General features: G+C 50.0%; 1 protein-coding gene across 4 annotated transcripts in view; it reads right to left on the reverse strand.

The window, feature by feature from the left end:
- NOS3 (nitric oxide synthase 3) overlaps window positions 1-26,330 on the reverse strand; it is a 226,434-nt gene that overhangs the window by 78,929 nt on the left and 121,175 nt on the right. The gene's annotated exons all lie outside the window — the stretch shown is intronic.

Below are 26,330 nucleotides of genomic sequence, written 5' to 3' on the forward strand. Positions count from 1 at the left end.
CCCATTCCCCCCACCCAACATGCAGCGGGTGAGGGGTTAAATACAATACAGAAGCTGTGCCTACCCAACCCATTCCCCCCACCCAACATGCAGCGGGTGAGGGGTTAAATACAATACAGAAGCTGTGTCTACCCAACCCATTCCCCCCACCCAACATGCAGCGGGTGAGGGATTAAATACAATACAGAAGCTGTGCCTACCCGACCCATTCCCCCCACGCCAACATGCAGCGGGTGAGGGGTTAAATACAATACAGAAGCTGTGTCTACCCAACCCATTCCCCCCACCCAACATGCAGCGGGTGAGGGGTTAAATACAATACAGAAGCTGTGCCTACCCGACCCATTCCCCCCACCCAACATGCAGCGGGTGAGGGATTAAATACAATACAGAAGCTGTGTCTACCCAACCCATTCCCCCCACCCAACATGCAGCGGGTGAGGGGTTAAATACAATACAGAAGAAGTGCCTACCCAACCCATTCCCCCCACCCAACATGCAGCGGGTGAGGGGTTAAATACAATACAGAAGCTGTGTCTACCCAACCCATTCCCCCCACCCAACATGCAGCGGGTGAGGGATTAAATACAATACAGAAGCTGTGCCTACCCGACCCATTCCCCCCACCCAACATGCAGCGGGTGAGGGGTTAAATACAATACAGAAGCTGTGTCTACCCAACCCATTCCCCCCACCCAACATGCAGCGGGTGAGGGGTTAAATACAATACAGAAGCTGTGCCTACCCAACCCATTCCCCCCACCCAACATGCAGCGGGTGAGGGGTTAAATACAATACAGAAGCTGTGCCTACCCAACCCATTCCCCCCACCCAACATGCAGCGGGTGAGGGGTTAAATACAATACAGAAGCTGTGTCTACCCAACCCATTCCCCCCACCCAACATGCAGCGGGTGAGGGGTTAAATACAATACAGAAGCTGTGCCTACCCAACCCATTCCCCCCACCCAACATGCAGCGGGTGAGGGGTTAAATACAATACAGAAGAAGTGCCTACCCAACCCATTCCCCCCACCCAACATGCAGCGGGTGAGGGATTAAATACAATACAGAAGCTGTGCCTACCCAACCCATTCCCCCCACCCAACATGCAGCGGGTGAGGGATTAAATACAATACAGAAGCTGTGTCTACCCAACCCATTCCCCCCACCCAACATGCAGCGGGTGAGGGGTTAAATACAATACAGAAGCTGTGCCTACCCGACCCATTCCCCCCACCCAACATGCAGCGGGTGAGGGATTAAATACAATACAGAAGCTGTGCCTACCCAACCCATTCCCCCCACCCAACATGCAGCGGGTGAGGGGTTAAATACAATACAGAAGCTGTGTCTACCCAACCCATTCCCCCCACCCAACATGCAGCGGGTGAGGGGGTAAATACAATACAGAAGCTGTGCCTACCCGACCCATTCCCCCCACCCAACATGCAGCGGGTGAGGGGTTAAATACAATACAGAAGCTGTGCCTACCCAACCCATTCCCCCCACCCAACATGCAGCGGGTGAGGGGTTAAATACAATACAGAAGCTGTGCCTACCCGACCCATTCCCCCCACCCAACATGCAGCGGGTGAGGGATTAAATACAATACAGAAGCTGTGTCTACCCAACCCATTCCCCCCACCCAACATGCAGCGGGTGAGGGATTAAATACAATACAGAAGCTGTGTCTACCCAACCAATTCCCCCCACCCAACATGCAGCGGGTGAGGGGTTAAATACAATACAGAAGCTGTGCCTACCCGACCCATTCCCCCCACCCAACATGCAGCGGGTGAGGGATTAAATACAATACAGAAGCTGTGTCTACCCAACCCATTCCCCCTACCCAACATGCAGCGGGTGAGGGGTTAAATACAATACAGAAGCTGTGCCTACCCGACCCATTCCCCCCACCCAACATGCAGCGGGTGAGGGATTAAATACAATACAGAAGCTGTGTCTACCCAACCCATTCCCCCCACCCAACATGCAGCGGGTGAGGGATTAAATGCAATACAGAAGCTGTGCCTACCCAACCCATTCCCCCCACCCAACATGCAGCGGGTGAGGGATTAAATACAATACAGAAGCTGTGCCTACCCAACCCATTCCCCCCACCCAACATGCAGCGGGTGAGGGGTTAAATACAATACAGAAGCTGTGCCTACCCAACCCATTCCCCCCACCCAACATGCAGCGGGTGAGGGGTTAAATACAATACAGAAGCTGTGCCTACCCAACCCATTCCCCCCACCCAACATGCAGCGGGTGAGGGGTTAAATTCAATACAGAAGCTGTGTCTACCCAACCCATTCCCCCCACCCAACATGCAGCGGGTGAGGGGTTAAATACAATACAGAAGCTGTGCCTACCCAACCCATTCCCCCCACCCAACATGCAGCGGGTGAGGGATTAAATACAATACAGAAGAAGTGCCTACCCAACCCATTCCCCCCACCCAACATGCAGCGGGTGAGGGGTTAAATACAATACAGAAGCTGTGCCTACCCGACCCATTCCCCCCACCCAACATGCAGCGGGTGAGGGATTAAATACAATACAGAAGCTGTGCCTACCCAACCCATTCCCCCCACCCAACATGCAGCGGGTGAGGGGTTAAATACAATACAGAAGCTGTGCCTACCCGACCCATTCCCCCCACCCAACATGCAGCGGGTGAGGGGTTAAATACAATACAGAAGCTGTGCCTACCCAACCCATTCCCCCCACCCAACATGCAGCGGGTGAGGGGTTAAATACAATACAGAAGCTGTGTCTACCCAACCCATTCCCCCCACCCAACATGCAGCGGGTGAGGGGTTAAATACAATACAGAAGCTGTGCCTACCCAACCCATTCCCCCCACCCAACATGCAGCGGGTGAGGGGTTAAATACAATACAGAAGCTGTGCCTACCCAACCCATTCCCCCCACCCAACATGCAGCGGGTGAGGGGTTAAATACAATACAGAAGCTGTGCCTACCCAACCCATTCCCCCCACCCAACATGCAGCGGGTGAGGGGTTAAATACAATACAGAAGCTGTGTCTACCCAACCCATTCCCCACACCCAACATGCAGCGGGTGAGGGGTTAAATACAATACAGAAGCTGTGCCTACCCAACCCATTCCCCCCACCCAACATGCAGCGGGTGAGGGGTTAAATACAATACAGAAGCTGTGCCTACCCAACCCATTCCCCCCACCCAACATGCAGCGGGTGAGGGGTTAAATACAATACAGAAGCTGTGTCTACCCAACCCATTCCCCCCACCCAACATGCAGCGGGTGAGGGGTTAAATACAATACAGAAGCTGTGCCTACCCGACCCATTCCCCCCACCCAACATGCAGCGGGTGAGGGGTTAAATACAATACAGAAGCTGTGCCTACCCAACCCATTCCCCCCACCCAACATGCAGCGCGTGAGGGATTAAATACAATACAGAAGCTGTGCCTACCCAACCCATTCCCCCCACCCAACATGCAGCGGGTGAGGGGTTAAATACAATACAGAAGCTGTGCCTACCCGACCCATTCCCCCCACCCAACATGCAGCGGGTGAGGGATTAAATACAATACAGAAGCTGTGCCTACCCGACCCATTCCCCCCACCCAACATGCAGCGGGTGAGGGGTTAAATACAATACAGAAGCTGTGCCTACCCGACCCATTCCCCCCACCCAACATGCAGCGGGTGAGGGGTTAAATACAATACAGAAGCTGTGCCTACCCAACCCATTCCCCCCACCCAACATGCAGCGGGTGAGGGGTTAAATACAATACAGAAGCTGTGCCTACCCAACCCATTCCCCCCACCCAACATGCAGCGGGTGAGGGGTTAAATACAATACAGAAGCTGTGCCTACCCAACCCATTCCCCCCACCCAACATGCAGCGGGTGAGGGATTAAATACAATACAGAAGCTGTGCCTACCCGACCCATTCCCCCCACCCAACATGCAGCGGGTGAGGGGTTAAATACAATACAGAAGCTGTGTCTACCCAACCCATTCCCCCCACCCAACATGCAGCGGGTGAGGGGTTAAATACAATACAGAAGCTGTGCCTACCCGACCCATTCCCCCCACCCAACATGCAGCGGGTGAGGGGTTAAATACAATACAGAAGCTGTGCCTACCCGACCCATTCCCCCCACGCAACATGCAGCGGGTGAGGGATTAAATACAATACAGAAGCTGTGCCTACCCAACCCATTCCCCCCACCCAACATGCAGCGGGTGAGGGGTTAAATACAATACAGAAGCTGTGCCTACCCGACCCATTCCCCCCACCCAACATGCAGCGGGTGAGGGGTTAAATACAATACAGAAGCTGTGCCTACCCGACCCATTCCCCCCACCCAACATGCAGCGGGTGAGGGGTTAAATACAATACAGAAGCTGTGCCTACCCGACCCATTCCCCCCACCCAACATGCAGCGGGTGAGGGATTAAATACAATACAGAAGCTGTGTCTACCCAACCCATTCCCCCCACCCAACATGCAGCGGGTGAGGGGTTAAATACAATACAGAAGCTGTGCCTACCCAACCCATTCCCCCCACCCAACATGCAGCGGGTGAGGGGTTAAATACAATACAGAAGCTGTGCCTACCCAACCCATTCCCCCCACCCAACATGCAGCGGGTGAGGGATTAAATACAATACAGAAGCTGTGCCTACCCAACCCATTCCCCCCACCCAACATGCAGCGGGTGAGGGATTAAATACAATACAGAAGCTGTGCCTACCCAACCCATTCCCCCCACCCAACATGCAGCGGGTGAGGGATTAAATACAATACAGAAGCTGTGCCTACCCGACCCATTCCCCCCACCCAACATGCAGCGGGTGAGGGATTAAATACAATACAGAAGCTGTGTCTACCCAACCCATTCCCCCCACCCAACATGCAGCGGGTGAGGGGTTAAATACAATACAGAAGCTGTGCCTACCCAACCCATTCCCCCCACCCAACATGCAGCGGGTGAGGGGTTAAATACAATACAGAAGCTGTGCCTACCCAACCCATTCCCCCCACCCAACATGCAGCGGGTGAGGGATTAAATACAATACAGAAGCTGTGCCTACCCAACCCATTCCCCCCACCCAACATGCAGCGGGTGAGGGATTAAATACAATACAGAAGCTGTGCCTACCCAACCCATTCCCCCCACCCAACATGCAGCGGGTGAGGGATTAAATACAATACAGAAGAAGTGCCTACCCAACCCATTCCCCCCACCCAACATGCAGCGGGTGAGGGGTTAAATACAATACAGAAGCTGTGCCTACCCGACCCATTCCCCCCACCCAACATGCAGCGGGTGAGGGGTTAAATACAATACAGAAGCTGTGCCTACCCGACCCATTCCCCCCACCCAACATGCAGCGGGTGAGGGATTAAATACAATACAGAAGCTGTGCCTACCCAACCCATTCCCCCCACCCAACATGCAGCGGGTGAGGGGTTAAATACAATACAGAAGCTGTGCCTACCCAACCCATTCCCCCCACCCAACATGCAGCGGGTGAGGGGTTAAATACAATACAGAAGCTGTGTCTACCCAACCCATTCCCCCCACCCAACATGCAGCGGGTGAGGGATTAAATACAATACAGAAGCTGTGCCTACCCGACCCATTCCCCCCACCCAACATGCAGCGGGTGAGGGGTTAAATACAATACAGAAGCTGTGCCTACCCGACCCATTCCCCCCACCCAACATGCAGCGGGTGAGGGGTTAAATACAATACAGAAGCTGTGCCTACCCAACCCATTCCCCCCACCCAACATGCAGCGGGTGAGGGGTTAAATACAATACAGAAGCTGTGCCTACCCAACCCATTCCCCCCACCCAACATGCAGCGGGTGAGGGGTTAAATACAATACAGAAGCTGTGTCTACCCAACCCATTCCCCCCACCCAACATGCAGCGGGTGAGGGGTTAAATACAATACAGAAGCTGTGCCTACCCGACCCATTCCCCCCACCCAACATGCAGCGGGTGAGGGATTAAATACAATACAGAAGAAGTGCCTACCCAACCCATTCCCCCCACCCAACATGCAGCGGGTGAGGGGTTAAATACAATACAGAAGAGGGGCGGAGCCAGCTAGGGAACTGGTCGGACGCACAATCCTGAGCTCCGTGTCTCGACCAGAGAAACTGACCTCAAAAAGGTGGAAAAGAACCCCAAACTCCGGCGACCCTCTTGCCAAAGGCACACTGAGAAGCCATGGGCAAAAAAAATAAGAAAACGAGGGCTGACAATGCCCCAACGACCCGTGATATCGCAGAATTGCTGCGCGGCACGAACAAGGCCGCATGGAACAAAATGGCGTCGGCGGACGACCAATACTCCTACTCCTCGGATGACTTTACTGCCGACCTGGATATAGGAGCCACAGCTAACAAAGCACCGGACCCCGCAAAGGCCGCATCAAAGCCGGGAGAACCGGTTACAGCGGACCAGCTCCAACTCATGCTGAGCGAGCTTAGAAAGAATATCGCAGCCGACATGGCCCAGTACAAAACGGCCATAGACGCGGTAGCCACTAAGGCCTCCAGGCTGGAAGAACTCTCCTGCGCCCAGGATATGCGGCTGACAGCAGTCGAAAAACAAGTGGCTGACCTCCAGCGCAGCCACAAGGCCTCCACAGACAGACTGGATGCTTTAGAGGACCAACGCAGGAGATATAATTTAAAGATCAGGGGAATACCTGACTCAGTGGGGACCACAGAGGTGCCACATTTTATTAGACGCCTTCTTACCACCATACTGCCGCCCAAACAGGCGAAGGCAGTGCAGCTAGATGGTATGTTCCGGCTGCCAAAATCGCCCAGAGCTCCTACGACTGCACCCATGGATCTTATAGTGCGATTCCAATCGCTCCAACACAAGGCACTGACCCTAATGGCGCTCCGGGGAAAAACTCCTCTATCCTTTGAAGGATCAACACTGTCTGTCTTCTCGGACTTAACCAGGAACACCCTGACATGGAGAAAGGGGATGCAACCGAGCCTGCAACACCTACGAAATAAAGATATCCCCTACAAGTGGGGAACCCCAAGAGCGGTTATCTTCTCACACGGTGGGACCACACACAAAGTACACAGCGCCCAGGAGATCGCATCACTGCTTACCACACTGGGCATCCTGACACCACCTCAGCGGAGCAGTCTGAACCTGTCGCAACTGAATCCAGCAGAAATTCCAGAGTTCGCTCCCAGACAAGCACGGAGAGGGCAGGGCCCCGCCGCACCACCTTGAGGGACATATCCAGAGGGTGATACACCATCCACCCCCACCTGGGGAATGACTTTCCACCTTTATATTATACTTTATACTTTATTGGTATTATGTTCTTTTGACGTTTATGGCACTTAGACACATCACACACGTACCCGACCTACACCCTAGCACATACCAAAAGCACATAGCTCCCAAGCTGAGACCAGTCAGACACCCAACCTCACCACACACTACACACGGACGGTACACATAAAGTCCAACCTGTGAGACCACGATCCCAAAGGAGCTACAAGACTACCCTTGTAACCCCCCCCCTCCATCCCCACTACCGACCCGAGAAACACACCACTAGGCGACAGCAGTAACAGGGATGACCCTCTCTCAGTGGGCAACACGCAAACCGCAGCTAGACAGCCGACCACTGTAATGCCCCTGAGACTACTTGTGTTATTATTCATATGTGTATCTTACTTTTCAAATATACAAAAAATTCATGCTGCATAATCTTTACCAATTAATGTTTTGAAGCGTATGAGAAGCTGATGTTTTCATAACAAATGATTGCACTCTACTTGTGTTAAATATGCAGTGTGATACAAAAATAAAGAATTAAAAAAAAAATACAATACAGAAGCTGTGCCTACCCAACCCATTCCCCCCACCCAACATGCAGCGGGTGAGGGGTTAAATACAATACAGAAGCTGTGCCTACCCAACCCATTCCCCCCACCCAACATGCAGCGGGTGAGGGGTTAAATACAATACAGAAGCTGTGCCTACCCGACCCATTCCCCCCACCCAACATGCAGCGGGTGAGGGGTTAAATACAATACAGAAGCTGTGCCTACCCGACCCATTCCCCCCACCCAACATGCAGCGGGTGAGGGGTTAAATACAATACAGAAGCTGTGTCTACCCAACCCATTCCCCCCACCCAACATGCAGCGGGTGAGGGGTTAAATACAATACAGAAGCTGTGTCTACCCAACCCATTCCCCCCACCCAACATGCAGCGGGTGAGGGGTTAAATACAATACAGAAGCTGTGCCTACCCAACCCATTCCCCCTACCCAACATGCAGCGGGTGAGGGATTAAATACAATACAGAAGCTGTGCCTACCCGACCCATTCCCCCCACCCAACATGCAGCGGGTGAGGGGTTAAATACAATACAGAAGCTGTGCCTACCCAACCCATTCCCCCCACCCAACATGCAGCGGGTGAGGGGTTAAATACAATACAGAAGAAGTGCAAGAAATGCACAATAGAAGGGAAAAGGGCGCTATACACAAAATACTACAACTGGTTCAGCTTAAAAACACCTCGTTGTACAGTCACTTATTACACCAAATGAGAGATATAGTGAACAGAAAAAAGGTGAAAGCGCACAAACAATGGAATATTTTACCTTTGAAATCTTGTATAGGTCCTATTTTCAGCAACACACAGTAACTGTGGACCCTATATATAATATATACAAGAAAACAACATAGCGTATACTGTTGAAACCTATTTACAATATGTGGAGAATAAAAAAGGTTCACTCACACTTTCCAGAGCCACATAAGACTGTAAAGGTATTTCATCCATGTGACAGACCCCCTTTGGGAGTAACAGATACCTCTCGGAGAATTGCCTGTTTTTACCTGGATTATCGTGGACTGATTATCGGGATGAAAAATGCCCCGGCTACGTTCCAACGTATGGTGGATAGGCTCCTCGATGGATTCCAGGAATTTGCGTGTGCATACCTGGATGACATTGCGATCTACAGTGAGTCTTGGGAAGAACATCTAGTGCACGTAGGGGTAGTCCTGTCAGGATCGGGACAGGGATCCAACACGCAGAGTACTAACAGTAGAAAGGTACGTATACCGGGCCTTAGAATGGCCGGACTAACGTACAGAGAATAGTCAGAGACAAGCCGAGGTCGAGGGAACGAGAAGACAGGTAAGCGAGAGACAAGCCGGGTCAGAGGGATAACAGAGATAAGCAGAATAGTACAACAAGCCGGGTCAGAACCAAAGAGAAAACTAGAATACCAGAGCACTGAGTGACTAGACAAGCTAGAACCACGACAGGGCAATGAGCTGACGAGTGAAGCAAGCTTAAATACCCTGAGTCCGGAGAGTAGACACGCCTCAGCTGAGTGCTGATAGGATAAAGCCAATAGAGTGGCAGGTCGCTCGGGATAGCGTCAAGACGTCACGTATCGAGCGTCATGTTAGAAAAGGAAGCGGATCCCTTGCGGCCAGCGTTAGAAAGACTGGATGGACCGCGAGGAACGGGAGATATGGCGTGTCTAGACGGATAAACAACTAAGTCTCTACCCTTCTCAAAGGTAGAGACCTCAGGTACCCTGACAGTACCCCCCCTCTCAGATACGCCCACCGGGCGGAAGGAACCGGGACGAGATGGGAAGCGGGAGTGAAACGCCCTGCGGAGGCGAGGAGCATGGACGTCCTCCTGAGGTACCCAACTCCTCTCCTCAGGGCCATAACCCTTCCAGTTGACCAGATACTGTAATTTTCCCCGGGACAATCGGGAATTGATAATGGAGTTGACCTCGTACTCCTCCTGACCGTCCACCTGAACAGAACGAGGTGAGGAAACCGCAGAGGAGAATCTGTTGCAAATCAGTGGTTTCAGCAACGACACATGAAAGGAGTTGGGAATGCGTAAGGCCGACGGCAGAGCTAGGCGATACGCAACCGGGTTGATACGAGACAAAACCCTGTAAGGACCTATGTACCGAGGCGCAAATTTCATAGAGGGAACTTTTAAACGAATGTTCTTAGTACTCAGCCATACTCTATCCCCAGGGACAAAAACTGGAGCCGCCCTTCTGTGTTTATCAGCGTGTTTTTTGAACAACATAGAATTATGCAGGAGAATCTGACGAGTCTGATCCCACAACTTCTTCAGATTGGCGACATGATCATCAACCGACGGTACTCCTTGGGAAGAAGAGACCGAAGGAAAAATGGAGGGATGAAAGCCATAATTCATGAAGAAGGGGCTGGAACGAGTAGAATCACAAACGAGATTATTGTGTGCGAACTCTGCCCAAGGAATCAAACCGACCCAATCATCCTGGTGTTCGGAAACAAAGCAGCGCAGATATTGTTCAATCTTTTGATTAGTACGCTCAGCGGCTCCGTTAGACTGAGGGTGATATGCAGAGGAAAAGTTCAATTTGATGCCTAATTGAGAACAAAAGGATCTCCAGAATCGTGAGACAAATTGAGAGCCTCTATCAGAAACGATTTCAGAAGGTATCCCATGTAAGCGAAAAACTTCTCTCGCAAAAATCTCCGCCAATTCAGGAGATGAGGGGAGTTTAGGCAACGGTACAAAATGAGCCATCTTAGTGAATCTATCCACCACCGTGAGAATAACAGTCTGTCTCTTGGAGGCAGGTAAATCCACAATAAAGTCCATGGCCAAACAGGACCATGGTTTCTCAGGAATGTCCAAGGGGAGCAACAAACCACAGGGAGATGCGTGAGGCTGTTTAGTCCTGGTACAAGTCTCGCAAGCCCCGACGAACTCCTTAATATCCTTTCGTAAGGAAGGCCACCAGAAATCCTTGGAGATCAGGGAATAAGTCTTGCGAATGCCAGGATGACCAGCCACCTTGCTTTCGTGGAAACACTGTAAGAGCTCCAGTTGGAGTTCAGGAGGAACAAATTTTCTTCCCTCAGGAGTCTGTCCAGGTGCTAGATGCTGTAAGTTCAAGATCTGGGCAAGCAACGGGGAATGGATTTTGAGACTTGTGTTAGCAATAATGTTGCATTGGGGTACAATAGAGGACAGAACCGGTTCAGAAGAAGCCAATGGTTCATATTGGCGAGATAGAGCATCGGCTTTAGAATTCATTGAACCAGGCCTATAAGTAAGAACGTAGTTGAAATGGGTGAGGAATAACGACCAACGAGCTTGCCTGGAAGACAATCGCTTGGCCTCTCCAATATAGGACAAGTTCTTGTGATCCGTTAAAATAGTAACAGGATGTAATGTCCCTTCCAATAAATGTATCCATTCCTTTAAAGCTTTGATAACAGCTAGTAGTTCTCTGTCCCCAATGTCATATCTGCTCTCTGCACCAGACAATTTTTTAGAAAAAAATCCACATGGATGTAATGGTTTATCCACACCTAGCCTTTGGGATAGGATAGCACCTACGCCAGTCTCTGAGGCGTCTACCTCAAGTAGGAAAGGAAGAGTGGTATTAGGGTGAACCAAAATTGGGGCGGAAGCAAAACGCTCCTTGAGAGTTTTAAAAGCAAGGAGAGCTTCCGTAGACCAATTCTTAGTATCAACCCCCTGTTTGGTCATATTGGTGATGGGCGCAATAATAGAAGAATAACCCTTAATAAAGCGCCTATAGTAATTGGAGAACCCAATAAATCTCTGAACGGCCTTGAGACCCTTGGGTAGAGGCCAATCCAGAATGGACTGGAGCTTATCCGGGTCCATCTTAAATCCCTCCCCAGAGATCACATAACCGAGGAAATTTACTTGGGATTGATCGAAACTACATTTCTCCAATTTGCAGTACAGCCCATGTTGAAGAAGTTTGTGCAAAACCCTTCTGACCTGATCGTGGTGAGTCTCAATCTCTCTAGAATGTATGAGTATATCGTCCAGGTATACAATAACAGGTATACAATAACTGCTGAAATTCCCTAAGAACCTCATTTATCAGATCCTGGAATACAGCCGGTGCATTACATAACCCAAAAGGCATTACAGTATATTCATAATGACCGTAACGAGTATTGAACGCCGTCATCCACTCGTGTCCCTGCTGGACTCTCACCAAGTTGTACGCCCCTCTGAGGTCTAACTTAGTGAAAATGTTAGAACCCTTTAAACGATCAAAGAGTTCAGTAATCAAAGGAATGGGATAAGCATTCCTAATGGTTATCTTGTTCAAACCTCGATAATCAATACAAGGCCTAAGAGAACCATCCTTCTTTTTAACAAAAAAAAATCCAGCCCCGGCAGGGGAGGAGGATCTCCTAATGAATCCCTTGTCTAAATTCTCGTGAATATACTCCTCTAGAACTGAATTCTCCTTAGTAGATAACGGGTATACATGACCCCTGGGAGGCATGGTGCCAGGGAGTAGGTTAATCTTGCAATCAAAGGATCTGTGTGGAGGTAAGGTATCGGCTCTCTTTTTATCAAATACTGCCTTTAAATCCAGGTACTGAGGCGGTATTTGTATCTCTGTAGGATTAGAGGAGCTAGCCGACGTGTTTGCCAGGCAAAGAGGCGAGACCCTCCGCAAACACCTCTCTTGGCAATTCTGACCCCATGAAACTATCTCCCCTAATTCCCAATTAATGATAGGGTTATGTCTCTTTAACCAAGAGTACCCCAGGACTATGGGAATAGAAGGAGAGGAAATGATCAACAGGGATAGATCTTCCTCATGCAAAATGCCAACAGTTAAATTCACAGGTATGGTCTCACGGAAAATAACAGGCTCAAGTAACGGTCTACCATCTATGGCCTCAACGGCCAGGGGTGTCTCCCTTAACTGGGATGGGATAGTATGCTTGTTAACAAAAACTTGATCGATAAAGCTCTCAGCGGCTCCAGAATCGATCAAAGCCATGGTTTTTACTACTCCCTTCTCCCAAGTCAAAGAAACGGGTAACAGAAGCCTGTGATCTTTATAATTGTGAACAGAGGACAAAATAGATACACCCAAGGCCTGTCCTCTAGAGAAACTTAGGTGCGAGCGTTTCCCGAACGATTGGGACAATTTAGGCGTAAATGACCTCTGAATCCACAGTACATACATAAACCCTCCCTTCTCCTGTACTGTCTCTCCTCCTCTGTGAGGTGAGTATTACCTATCTGCATAGGCTCAGGGAAACGTGAGGTTTCGATCTCAGAATTTCGAAATGCAGGAGCTAGTTTAAAGGAGGGTCTACGAGTCCTATCTCGAGTGTTCTGTCTCTCTCTTAAGCGTTCATCAATGCGAGAGATAAAAGAAATTAAATCCTCCAAAGTCTCAGGGAGCTCTCTAGTAGCGACCTCGTCAAGGATTACATCTGATAGCCCATTTAAAAATACATCTATATAAGCCTGTTCGTTCCATTTAACTTCTGCCGCCAAGGATCTGAACTCTAGTGCATAATCCACAAGTGTTCGATTTTCCTGTCTAAGGCGCAACAGTAATCTAGCTGCATTGACCTTCCTACCAGGGGGGTCAAAAGTTCTTTTAAAAGCAGCTACAAAGGCATTATAGTTATAGACTAACGGGTTATCATTCTCCCATAAAGGATTAGCCCATCTCAGAGCCTTCTCAATGAGTAACGTAACAATGAATCCAATCTTCGCTCTATCTGTAGGATAGGAGCGGGGTTGTAATTCGAAATGGATGCTGATCTGGTTCAAAAAACCACGACACTTCTCAGGAGAACCGCCATAACGTACTGGTGGAGTAATACGAGAAGAAGCACCTACAGTAGCCACTTCTAGACCTGAACTTACAGGAGAGATCGAAGGAGTACGTATCTCCTCTGGTGGGTTACTAGCACGAGACAAAAGCGCCTGTAGTGCTAGAGCCATCTGATCCATCCTGTGTTCCATGGCGTCAAACCTGGGGTCGGAAGAACCAAGCTGACTGTTAGTACCTGCAGGATCCATTGGCCCTGTCGTAATGTCAGGATCGGGACAGGGATCCAACACGCAGAGTACTAACAGTAGAAAGGTACGTATACCGGGCCTTAGAATGGCCGGACTAACGTACAGAGAATAGTCAGAGACAAGCCGAGGTCGAGGGAACGAGAAGACAGGTAAGCGAGAGACAAGCCGGGTCAGAGGGATAACAGAGAAAACTAGAATACCAGAGCACTGAGTGACTAGACAAGCTAGAACCACGACAGGGCAATGAGCTGACGAGTGAAGCAAGCTTAAATACCCTGAGTCCGGAGAGTAGACACGCCTCAGCTGAGTGCTGATAGGATAAAGCCAATAGAGTGGCAGGTCGCTCGGGATAGCGTCAAGACGTCACGTATCGAGCGTCATGTTAGAAAAGGAAGCGGATCCCTTGCGGCCAGCGTTAGAAAGACTGGATGGACCGCGAGGAACGGGAGATATGGCGTGTCTAGACGGATAAACAACTAAGTCTCTACCCTTCTCAAAGGTAGAGACCTCAGGTACCCTGACAAGTCCTAGATAAGATTCGGGCCGCGGGCCTGACACTAAATCCAGAGAAGTGCCATTTAGGAATGGCCGAGGTACAATACTTGGGTCACCAGGTAGGGTGTGGGAACCAGAGGCCGGAGCCTGCCAAGGTTGAAGCAGTGGCCAACTGGCCCACACCCAATACTAAGACCCAGGTATTGGCCTTCCTAGGGACGGCGGGGTATTATAGGCGTTTTGTCCCTGATTATAGTACGATAGCCAAGCCCCTGACTGACCGGACCAAGAAGAATTTACCTAGGCAGGTCCTGTGGTCTCCCGCTTGCGAAGCCGCATTCCAATCCCTCAAACATGCACTTGTTAATGCCCCTGTCTTGACTGCCCCAGTACCTAACAAACGTTTCCTTGTCCATACAGACGCTTCCATGTATGGACTGGGGGCTGTGCTGAGCCAAGTCGGGGAAGATGGAAGAGAGCATCCGGTCGCATACCTCAGCAGAAAGTTGTTACCACGGGAAGAGAGTTATGCGGCCGTAGAGAAGGAGTGCCTGGCCCTGGTATGGGCATTGAAAAAGCTAACCCCTTACCTCTATGGACAAGAATTCTCTCTGGTGACCGATCACAATCCATTGGTATGGCTTAACCGGGTCGCAGGAGACAATGGCCGGTTGCTAAGATGGAGCTTAGCCCTGCAAACGTACAATTTTACCATCAGCTACCGACCCAGTAAACTAAATGGCAACGCCGATGGGCTGTCTCGGCAGCTTGACAATTCTCCGGACAAGTGAAGTCCGGTCATCCCTAGGTTAGTCCGAAAGGATCAAGCCACGTCTGCCGGAGTGTACCACTAGGAGGGAGCCGTGTGACAGACCCCTTTTGGGAGTAACAGATACCTCTCGGAGAATTGCCTGTTTTTACCTGGATTATCGTGGACTGCTCTGGATCTGTTCGGTATACGCAGCCACGTGGGGAGAACAATGGGTCGCGGCCATTTTGACCGCACGAACTAATGACCGAACCCTCACGAACTTTCCACACGATGAATCTCCACCTTACCGGTAACTTACGCTCATGCTGTTCGACAGATCCAGAGTACCGAACTAGAGACACTATATCCACGAGAGAGTTTTCGGTTATGTTATGTGGTTCCAGAGTAAATGGTGCAAACGTGTATCTAGTGAACGGCCCAACCGATTTAGGGGATTTTCACATATATTGTTTCCCTAGAGCTCCGTTCTCTGATACACGTAGTACATTGTATTTCCATTGCATTTTGTGTGTGTTATTAAACTTATAAATAACTGTTAAATATTCTGCCCGGTACAGTGGGAGGGATTCCCACTGTAAATGTATTATCTCCTCCGGATATGGGGAGGAGTTGTTGTACGGCATAAAAGCCCGAGTTGCAGAATAAAGTTTATTCCTACTTTTGACCCTCAACACAGAGTCTCGTCTCGTGCTTGGAGGGGATATTTATAATGCTGATTCATCTTCTCTCGGAACGTGTTTTGTTATAACTGACTTCATCCTGGGGGAAAGGACACCTTCTCAGCGGCGTAAACCCCTACTACACCGGCGTGCCGCTACAATCCACCAAGGGATACACTGGATCTGATCCTCCTCTTAGATGTTTGCAATAAGATTTTCTTAGCAGGAACTCAGGATCCAGGTAAGGTGAAGTGTTAAAATAAACATTTATTTGGTATAAAATAATAAAAGCAGAAATTGCTGACACAGCAGCTAGCACAACGCGTTTCGACCCTCCAGGGTCTTTTTCAAGTGCAGTACAGAAAATAGGACCTATACAAGATTTTAAAGGTAAAATATTCCACTGTTTGTGCGCTTTCACCTTTTTTTTCCTGTTCACAATACAGAAGCTGTATCTAGCCGCCCATTCCCCCCACCCAACATGCAGCGGGTGAGGAATTAAATACAATACAGAAGCTATAAACCTTTTGTCTGGACACATCAAAGTTTGGGCTCACCAAATGTTGCAGACGAAGAGTCCTGTCCTTGTCAGTTGGGAATCCTTTTGTACTGCTATGGACTCACAATGCAATACCACTATGCCCAAGCCAGCTCCACGTACTAAAAAATCACAGATTCTTTGTAACCAAGGAACCGAGTACCACCACTACACCCCAGTGATGCCCCCTTATGATCCAGTTCCCAGGAAAACTCCAGAGGTATCCTATGTTCCACTTGACCCTGAGGAACCTATGCAATTAGGAGTTGTCCACTGCAAAGTGACACCTGAGGAAAGAGACCGAAGGAGAAGCTATGGCCTATGTTACTACTGTGGAGAAAAAGGGCATTTCATCACGCTTTGTCCTATTCGTCCTCCTAGACCTCCAGCTCTCCGACTGGGTACTAATTTCCTTCGCCCTGTGTACACTGCATACCAGCCTAAAAAGCTACATAGAAGCCGTTATTCTTGCCCATGCTTGGCTTCCACGAGAAAACCTCCATCCCCTGCTCCAGAGCCGCCTGCATCTACTCCCGAAATTACTTCCTGTGATACCATCACTACTTCCTGCACGCCCGAAAAGGATTTACCTGTGGATTGTGCCATTGCTTCTAATGGCACTACAGGCCGTACAGAAGACCTTGAAATGTTCGAAAAAGCATTGTTAGCTACGAACACTGCTCCTGCCGAAGTTATGGAAGTGCTTACCACCTGTACCCAGATCCTAAAATACCTGGACAGTTCTTCAGCCGTACCAGAAGCTGGTACTAGGGAATCCCAAGCTGTTAAGGAATTCCACACTAAGGATTTTGACTATGGGGACTCATTGGATTCAGATAGTGACCCTGGAGAGGTGTACTATTATGATGGAGAACCTATTTAAGCCCAGAGGGCGTTTTTGAAGGGGGGGGGTACTGTCACAGTTCTCACCATGGCAGACAGATGGACAGACATGGTCGCTCCTGGAGTTCTCAACAGCGGACTTGAACCAGGGAACTTCTCAGTCCTGGTCCTGCTTCCTACCTCTGAGCCACAGCAGCTTTATACAGCGACAAGATGATATGTCAGAGCTTTATAAATATTAATAGGGGGTCAAACATGGTACAAACCCTCACCCATTTACATGACGACAGACGGCCATTTTGAACAGGCCATAATCTATGTGGATTGCAAGAGGCGCGATCTCCTTACTGTTTAACTGTGTCAGTGCCGGGGCACTTAATGTGTTAAAATCAGTGGCGTCGCTAGGGGGGGGCCAGAGGGGGCCATGGCCCCCCCTACATCATGCTGTGCCCCCCCAAATGCCAGCAACCTGCGGGCCATGGGTTTAAATTATATTCCCTCGGGCTGTAATAGCCTGTTACAGCCAATGCAGGAGAGAGGAGCTGGAACATGCAGGGGGCTGTCTGGGGCTGGAGGGAGCACTGACAGGCTCCCCGGCACAGGCCCCGCCCCCAAAAGAAGCCCCGCCTCCCGCACACAAGCCCCGCCCCCGCCGTTAAGCAGCAGCCCATGCTGCTGCTGCAAAGCATGGAAGATGGCTGCCTGACCCCCAGCAACAGTGACAGGTAGGCTTAGTGTGTGTGTGTGTGTGTCTGTATGGACGGACTCAGCCTCCCTACCACCCTCCCCACCACCCTCAGCCAGCCTCCTCACCCTCCCCACCACCCTCAGCCCCACCACTCTCAGCCTCACCACCCTCAGCCTCCCTACCAACTTCAGCCTCACCACCCTCCCCACCACCCTCAGCCTCAGCACCCTACACCACCCTCAGCCTCCCCACCCTCCCCAATACCCTCAGCCTCCCCACCCTCCCCAATACCCTCAGCCTCACAACCCTCCCCACCACCCTCAGCCTCAGCACCCTACACCACCCTCAGCCTCCCCACCCTCCCCAATACCCTCAGCCTCCCCACCCTCCCCAATACCCTCAGCCTCACAACCCTCCCCACCACCCTCAGCCTCAGCACCCCCTCACCACCCTCAGCCTCACCACCCTCCCCACCACCCTCAGCCTCACCACCCTCCCCACCACCCTCAGCCTCAGCACCCCCTCACCACCCTCAGCCTCAGCACCCCCCACCACCCTCAGCCTCAGCACCCCCCACCACCCTCAGCCTCACCACCCTCCCCACCACCCTCAGCCTCAGCACCCCCCACTACCCTCAGCCTCACCACCCCATCACCCTCAGCATCACCACCTCACCATCCTCAGCATAACCCCCCTCACCATCCTCAGCATCACCCCCACCCCCCTCAGTCTCACTCCTCACCACCCTCAGCCTCACCCCCCACCCCCCTCAGCCTCACCCCTCACCCCCCTCAGCCTCACCCCCACCCCTCTCAGCCTCACCCCCACCCCCCTCAGCCTCACCCCTCACCCCCCTCAGCCTCACCCCTCACCCTCCTCAGCCTCACCCCCCCTCACCACCCTCACCATCAACCCCCCTCCTTCTCACATCACATCACCCCCTCCTTCTCACATCACCCCCTCCTTCTCACATCACCCCCTCCTTCTCACATCACCCCCCTCCTTCTCACATCACCCCCCTCCTTCTCACATCACCCCCTCCTTCTCACATCACCCCCTCCTTCTCACATCACCCCCTCCTTCTCACATCACCCCCTCCTTCTCACATCACCCCCTCCTTCTCACATCACCCCTTCCTTCTCACATCACCCCCCTCCTTCTCACATCACCCCCCTCCTTCTCACATCACCCCCCTCCTTCTCACATCACCCCCCTCCTTCTCACATCACCCCCCCTCCTTCTCACATCACCCCCCCTCCTTCTCACATCACCCCCCTCCTTCTCACATCACATCACCCCCCTCACTCTCACATGAACTCACTCTCACATGAACCCCCCCTCACTCTCACATCACCCCCCTCACTCTCACATCAACCCCCCTCACTCTCACATCAACCCCCCTCACTCTCACATCAACCCCCCTCACTCTCACATCAACCCCCCCTCACTCTCACATCAACCCCCCCTCACTCTCACATCAACCCCCCTCACTCTCACATCAACCTCCCTCACTCTCACATCAACCTCCCCTCACTCTCACATCAACCCCCCCTCACTCTCACATCAACCCCCACTCACTCTCACATCAACCCCCGCTCACTCTCACATCAACCCCCCCCACTCTCACATCAACCCCCCCTCACTCTCACATCAACCGCCCCTCACTCTCACATCAACCCCCCTCACTCTCACATCAACCCCCCCTCACTCTCACATCAACCCCCCCTCACTCTCACATCAACCCCCCCTCACTCTCACATCAACCCCCCCTCACTCTTACATCAACCCCCGCTCACTCTCACATCAACCCTCGCTCACTCTCACATCACCCCCCCTCCACTCTCACATCACCCCCCCTCCACTCTCACATCACCCCCCCTCCACTCTCACATCACCCCCCCTCCACTCTCACATCACCCCCCCTCCACTCTCACATCACCCCCCTCCACTCTCACATCACACCCCCTCCACTCTCACATCACACCCCTCCATTTCACATCATCCCCCGTCCTTCTCACATCACCCCCCCTCCTTCTCACATCACCCCCTCCTTCTCACATCACCCCCCTTCCTTCTCACATCACCCCCCTTCCTTCTCACATCACCCCCGCTCACTCTCACCATCACCCCGCTCTCCCTCTCACCATCACCCCCCTTTCCCTCTCACCATCACCCCCTCACACCATCCCCCGCCGTACACACAACACACTTCAGTCTCAGACAAAAACGCAAACATGCTCACAGAGACATACATTCTCACACACAAGGATACTCTCTGTCAGACACATACACAGGTAAACTTGTTAGTGGGGCCTCATGTTTGAGTTACTCCTAAGGCCTCATAAAGTCTAGAGCCGCCTCTGCTCAGCAGTCTGTGTGTGTATGGACTCAGCAGTCTGTTTCTGTGTCTGTGTGTGTGTATGGACTCAGCAGTCTGTGTGTGTATGGACTCAGCAGTCTGTGTGTGTATGGACTCAGCAGTCTGTGTGTGTATGGACTCAGCAGTCTGTGTGTGTATGGACTCAGCAGTCTGGGTGTGTATGGACTCAGCAGTCTGTGTGTGTATGGACTCAGCAGTCTGTGTGTCTGTGTGTGTATGGACTCAGCAGTCTGTGTGTGTGTGGACTCAGCAGTCTGTGTGTGTGTGGACTCAGCAGTCTGTGTGTGTATGGACTCAGCCCACTGTGTGTGTGTATGGACTCAGCAGTCTGTGTGTTTGTGTGTGTATGGACTCGGCAGTCTGTGTGTATATGTGTGTGTATGGACTCAGCAGTCTGTCTGTGTGTGTGTGTGTGTGTATGGACTCAGCAGTCTGTGTGTTTGTGTGTGTGTGTGTATATATGGACTCAGTAGTCTGTGTGTGTGTGTGTGTGTGTGGACTCAGCAGTATATGTGTGTGTATGACCTCAGCAGTCTGTATGTGTGTGTGTGTGTGTATGGGCTCAGCAGTCTGTGTGTGTGTGTGTATGGATTCAGCAGTCTGTGTGTGTATGGATTCAGCAGTCTGTGTTTGTGTGTGTGTGTGTATGGACTCAGCACTCTCTGTGTGTGGACTCAGCAGTCTGTGTGTGTATGGACTCAGCCCACTGTGTGTGTGTATGGACTCAGCAGTCTGTGTGTTTGTGTGTGTTTGGACTCGGCAGTCTGTGTGTATATGTGTGTGTATGGACTCAGCAGTCTGTGTGTGTGTGTGTGTATATATGGACTCAGCAGTCTGTGTCTGTGTGTGTGTGTGTGTGGACTCAGCAGTCTATGTGTGTGTATGACCTCAGCAGTCTGTGTGTGTGTGTGTGTATGGGCTCAGCAGTCTGTGTGTGTGTGTGTGTGTGGACTCAGCAGTAAATGTGTGTGTATGGACTCAGCAGTCTGTGTGTGTGTATGGACTCAGCAGTCTGTGTGTTTGTGTGTGTATATATGGACTCAGCAGTCTGTGTGTGTGTGTGTGTGTGTATGGACTCAGCAGTCTGTGTGTGTGTATGGACTCAGCAGTCTGTGTGTGTGTGTATGGACTCAGCAGTCTGTGTGTGTATGGACTCAGGAGGCTGTGTATGTGTGTGTGTATGGATGTATGTATCTGTGTGTGTGTGTATGGACTCAGCAGTGTGTGTGTGTGTATGGACTCATCAGTCTGTGTGTGTATGGACTCAGCAGTCTGTATGTGTGTATGGACTCAGCAATCTGTGTGTCTGTATGGACTCAGCAGTCTGTGTGTGTCTGTATCTAGGACTCAGCACTCTGTGTGTATGGACTCGGCAGTCTGTGTGTCTGTCTGTGTGTGTATGGACTCAGCAGTCTGTGTGTGTGTATGGACTCAGCAGTCTGTATGTCTGTATGTCTGTGTGTGTGTGTGTGTATGGACTCAGCTGTGTGTGTGTGTGATTCAGCAGTCTGTGTGTAAGTGTAAAAATCAGCCTGTGTGCATTCAGCAACGTCTGTGTGCATTCAGCAACGTCTGTGTGTGTGTATTCAGTGTTTCTCAGTGTTCGTTTTGTGTACTGTGTGTATGTACTCAGCAGTCTATCAATAATTAAAATTTTTATTCCTGTGAGTTGTTGTGTAGGAAGGGCCCCAGTGCACTGCTTTGCCCGGGGGCCCTTAACACTGTTAAGATGGTACTGCTTGTGTGTGTCAGTGAGCTTCTATTTATTGAGCATGTGTGTGTCCCTGAACTTCTTTGTAGTGAGCCTTGTGTTTATACAAGTGAGTTTGTCTGTAGTAAGCCTGCGTGCGAGTCAGAGAGTTTTTTTGTCTGTCAGTGAGCCTATTTGCGCATGTCAGTGAGCTTGTGTGCTCACTGTAATATATATATATATATATTGACCTGTAGGAATGGCATACATGTTTTTCCAGGGCTGCTTTCCAGTTTGGCTCTGCCAGCGAGTGCGCTTACCGCTGAATCATCTGTGTGAGCTGCCGCACACTTTAGCCCTGTTACACACATCTGGGAGCTGCTGTTGACAGGTACTTGTAGTCTAGAGATTGGGACATGGGGTATATGCTCAGCTATCTGTATAATACTATAGTGCTGTTCTCTGTATAATACAGGTCTGTGTCTGTATAATGTCCTGGGACAATCAGTGTTCCCTGTATAGTGCTGCTCTCTGTCTTGGGATATTATACACAAACAGACCTGTATTTACAGAGAGCAGCACTATACAGGGAGCACTGACTGTCCCAGGATATTATACACACAGCCATGTATTATACAGAGAGCAGCACTATACAGGGAGCACTGACTGTCCCAGGATATTATACACACAGCCATGTATTATACAGAGAGCAGCACTATACAGGGAGCACTGACTGTCCCAGGATATTATACACACAGCCATGTATTATACAGAGAGCAGCACTATACAGGGAGCACTGACTGTCCCAGGATATTATACACACAGCCATGTATTATACAGAGAGCAACACTATACAGGGAGCACTGACTGTCCCAGGATATTATACACACAGCCATGTATTATACAGAGAGCAGCACTATACAGGGAGCACTGACTGTCCCAGGATATTATACACACAGCCATGTATTATACAGAGAGCAACACTATACAGGGAGCACTGACTGTCCCAGGATATTATACACACAGCCATGTATTATACAGAGAGCAGCACTGTACAGGGAGCACTGACTGTCCCAGGATATTATACACACAGCCATGTATTATACAGAGAGCAACACTATACAGGGAGCACTGACTGTCCCAGGATATTATACACACAGCCATGTATTATACAGAGAGCAGCACTGTACAGGGAGCGCTGACTGTCCCAGGATATTATACACACAGCCATGTATTATACAGAGAGCAACACTATACAGGGAGCACTGACTGTCCCAGGATATTATACACACAGCCATGTATTCTACAGAGAGCAGCACTCTACAGGGAGCGCTGACTGTCCCAGGATATTATACACACAGCCATGTATTATACAGAGAGCAGCACTATACAGGGAGCACTGACTGTCCCAGGATATTCTACACACAGCCATGTATTATACAGAGAGCAGCACTATACAGGGAGCACTGACTGTCCCAGGATATTCTACACACAGCCATGTATTATACAGAGAGCAGCACTATACAGGGAGCACTGACTGTCCCAGGATATTATACACACAGCCATGTATTATACAGAGAGCAGCACTATACGGGGAGCACTGACTGTCCCAGGATATTATACACACAGCCATGTATTATACAGAGAGCAGCACTATACAGGGAGCACTGACTGTCCCAGGATATTATACACACAGCCATGTATTATACAGAGAGCAACACTATACAGGGAGCACTGACTGTCCCAGGATATTATACACACAGCCATGTATTATACAGAGAGCAGCACTATACAGGGAGCACTGACTGTCCCAGGATATTATACACACAGCCATGTATTATACAGAGAGCAACACTATACAGGGAGCACTGACTGTCCCAGGATATTATACACACAGCCATGTATTATACAGAGAGCAGCACTATACAGGGAGCACTGACTGTCCCAGGATATTATACACACAACCCTGTATTATACAGAGAGCAGCACTATACAGGGAGCACTGACTGTCCCAGGATATTCTACACACAGCCATGTATTATACAGAGAGCAGCACTATACAGGGAGCACTGACTGTCCCAGGATATTATACACACAGCCATGTATTATACAGAGAGCAGCACTATACGGGGAGCACTGACTGTCCCAGGATATTATACACACAGCCATGTATTATACAGAGAGCAGCACTGTACAGGGAGCACTGACTGTCCCAGGATATTATACACACAGCCATGTATTATACAGAGAGCAACACTATACAGGGAGCACTGACTGTCCCAGGATATTATACACACAGCCATGTATTATACAGAGAGCAGCACTATACAGGGAGCACTGACTGTCCCAGGATATTATACACACAGCCATGTATTATACAGAGAGCAACACTATACAGGGAGCACTGACTGTCCCAGGATATTATACACACAGCCATGTATTATACAGAGAGCAGCACTATACAGGGAGCACTGACTGTCCCAGGATATTATACACACAACCCTGTATTATACAGAGAGCAGCACTATACAGGGAGCACTGACTGTCCTGGGATATTATACACACAGCCATGTATTATACAGAGAGCAGCACTATACAGGGAGCACTGACTGTCCCAGGATATTATACACACAGCCATGTATTATACAGAGAGCAACACTATACAGGGAGCACTGACTGTCCCAGGATATTATACACACAGCCATGTATTATACAGAGAGCAACACTATACATGGAGCACTGACTGTCCCAGGATATTATACACACAGCCATGTATTATACAGAGAGCAGCACTATACAGGGAGCACTGACTGTCCCAGGATATTATACACACAGCCATGTATTATACAGAGAGCAACACTATACGGGGAGCACTGGCTGTCCCAGGATATTATACACACAGCCATGTATTATACAGAGAGCAGCACTATACAGGGAGCACTGACTGTCCCAGGATATTATACACACAGCCATGTATTATACAGAGAGCAGCACTATACAGGGAGCACTGACTGTCCCAGGATATTATACACACAGCCATGTATTATACAGAGAGCAACACTATACAGGGAGCACTGACTGTCCCAGGATATTATACACACAGCCATGTATTATACAGAGAGCAACACTATACAGGGAACACTGACTGTCCCAGGATATTATACACACAGCCATGTATTATACAGAGAGCAGCACTATACAGGGAGCACTGACTGTCCCAGGATATTATACACACAGCCATGTATTATACAGAGAGCATCACTATACAGGGAGCACCGACTGTCCCAGGATATTATACACACAGCCATGTATTATACAGAGAGCAACACTATACAGGGAGCACTGACTGTCCCAGGATATTATACACACAGCCATGTATTATACAGAGAGCAGCACTATACAGGGAGCACTGACTGTCCCAGGATATTATACACACAGCCATGTATTATACAGAGAGCAACACTATACAGGGAGCACTGACTGTCCCAGGATATTATACACACAGCCATGTATTATACAGAGAGCAACACTATACAGGGAGCACTGACTGTCCCAGGATATTATACACACAGCCATGTATTATACAGAGAGCAACACTATACAGGGAGCACTGACTGTCCCAGGATATTATACACACAGCCATGTATTATACAGAGAGCAGCACTATACAGGGAGCGCTGAATGTCCCAGTATATTATACACACAGCCATGTATTATACAGAGAGCAGCACTATACAGGGAGCACTGACTGTCCCAGGATATTATACACACAGCCATGTATTATACAGAGAGCAGCACTGTACAGGGAGCACTGACTGTCCCAGGATATTATACACACAGCCATGTATTATACAGAGAGCAACACTATACAGGGAGCACTGACTGTCCAAGGATATTATACACACAGCCATGTATTATACAGAGAGCAGCACTATACAGGGAGCACTGACTGTCCCAGGATATTATACACACAACCCTGTATTATACAGAGAGCAGCACTATACAGGGAGCACTGACTGTCCCAGGATATTATACACACAGCCATGTATTATACAGAGAGCAGCACTATACAGGGAGCACTGACTGTCCCAGGATATTATACACACAGCCATGTATTATACAGAGAGCAGCACTGTACAGGGAGCACTGACTGTCCCAGGATATTATACACACAGCCATGTATTATACAGAGAGCAGCACTGTACAGGGAGCACTGAATGTCCCAATTTCTCAAATGTTGGCAACTATGGCACTATATCAAGGGAAATGTTTTTGTTTTTTTTAATAATCCCTGGTGGAAAATAATGAATCCTCCACCAGGGATTATAAAAAACAAAA

Source organism: Pelobates fuscus, chromosome 4 (genome assembly GCF_036172605.1).
Source record: "Pelobates fuscus isolate aPelFus1 chromosome 4, aPelFus1.pri, whole genome shotgun sequence".
Lineage (NCBI taxonomy): Eukaryota > Metazoa > Chordata > Amphibia > Anura > Pelobatidae > Pelobates > Pelobates fuscus.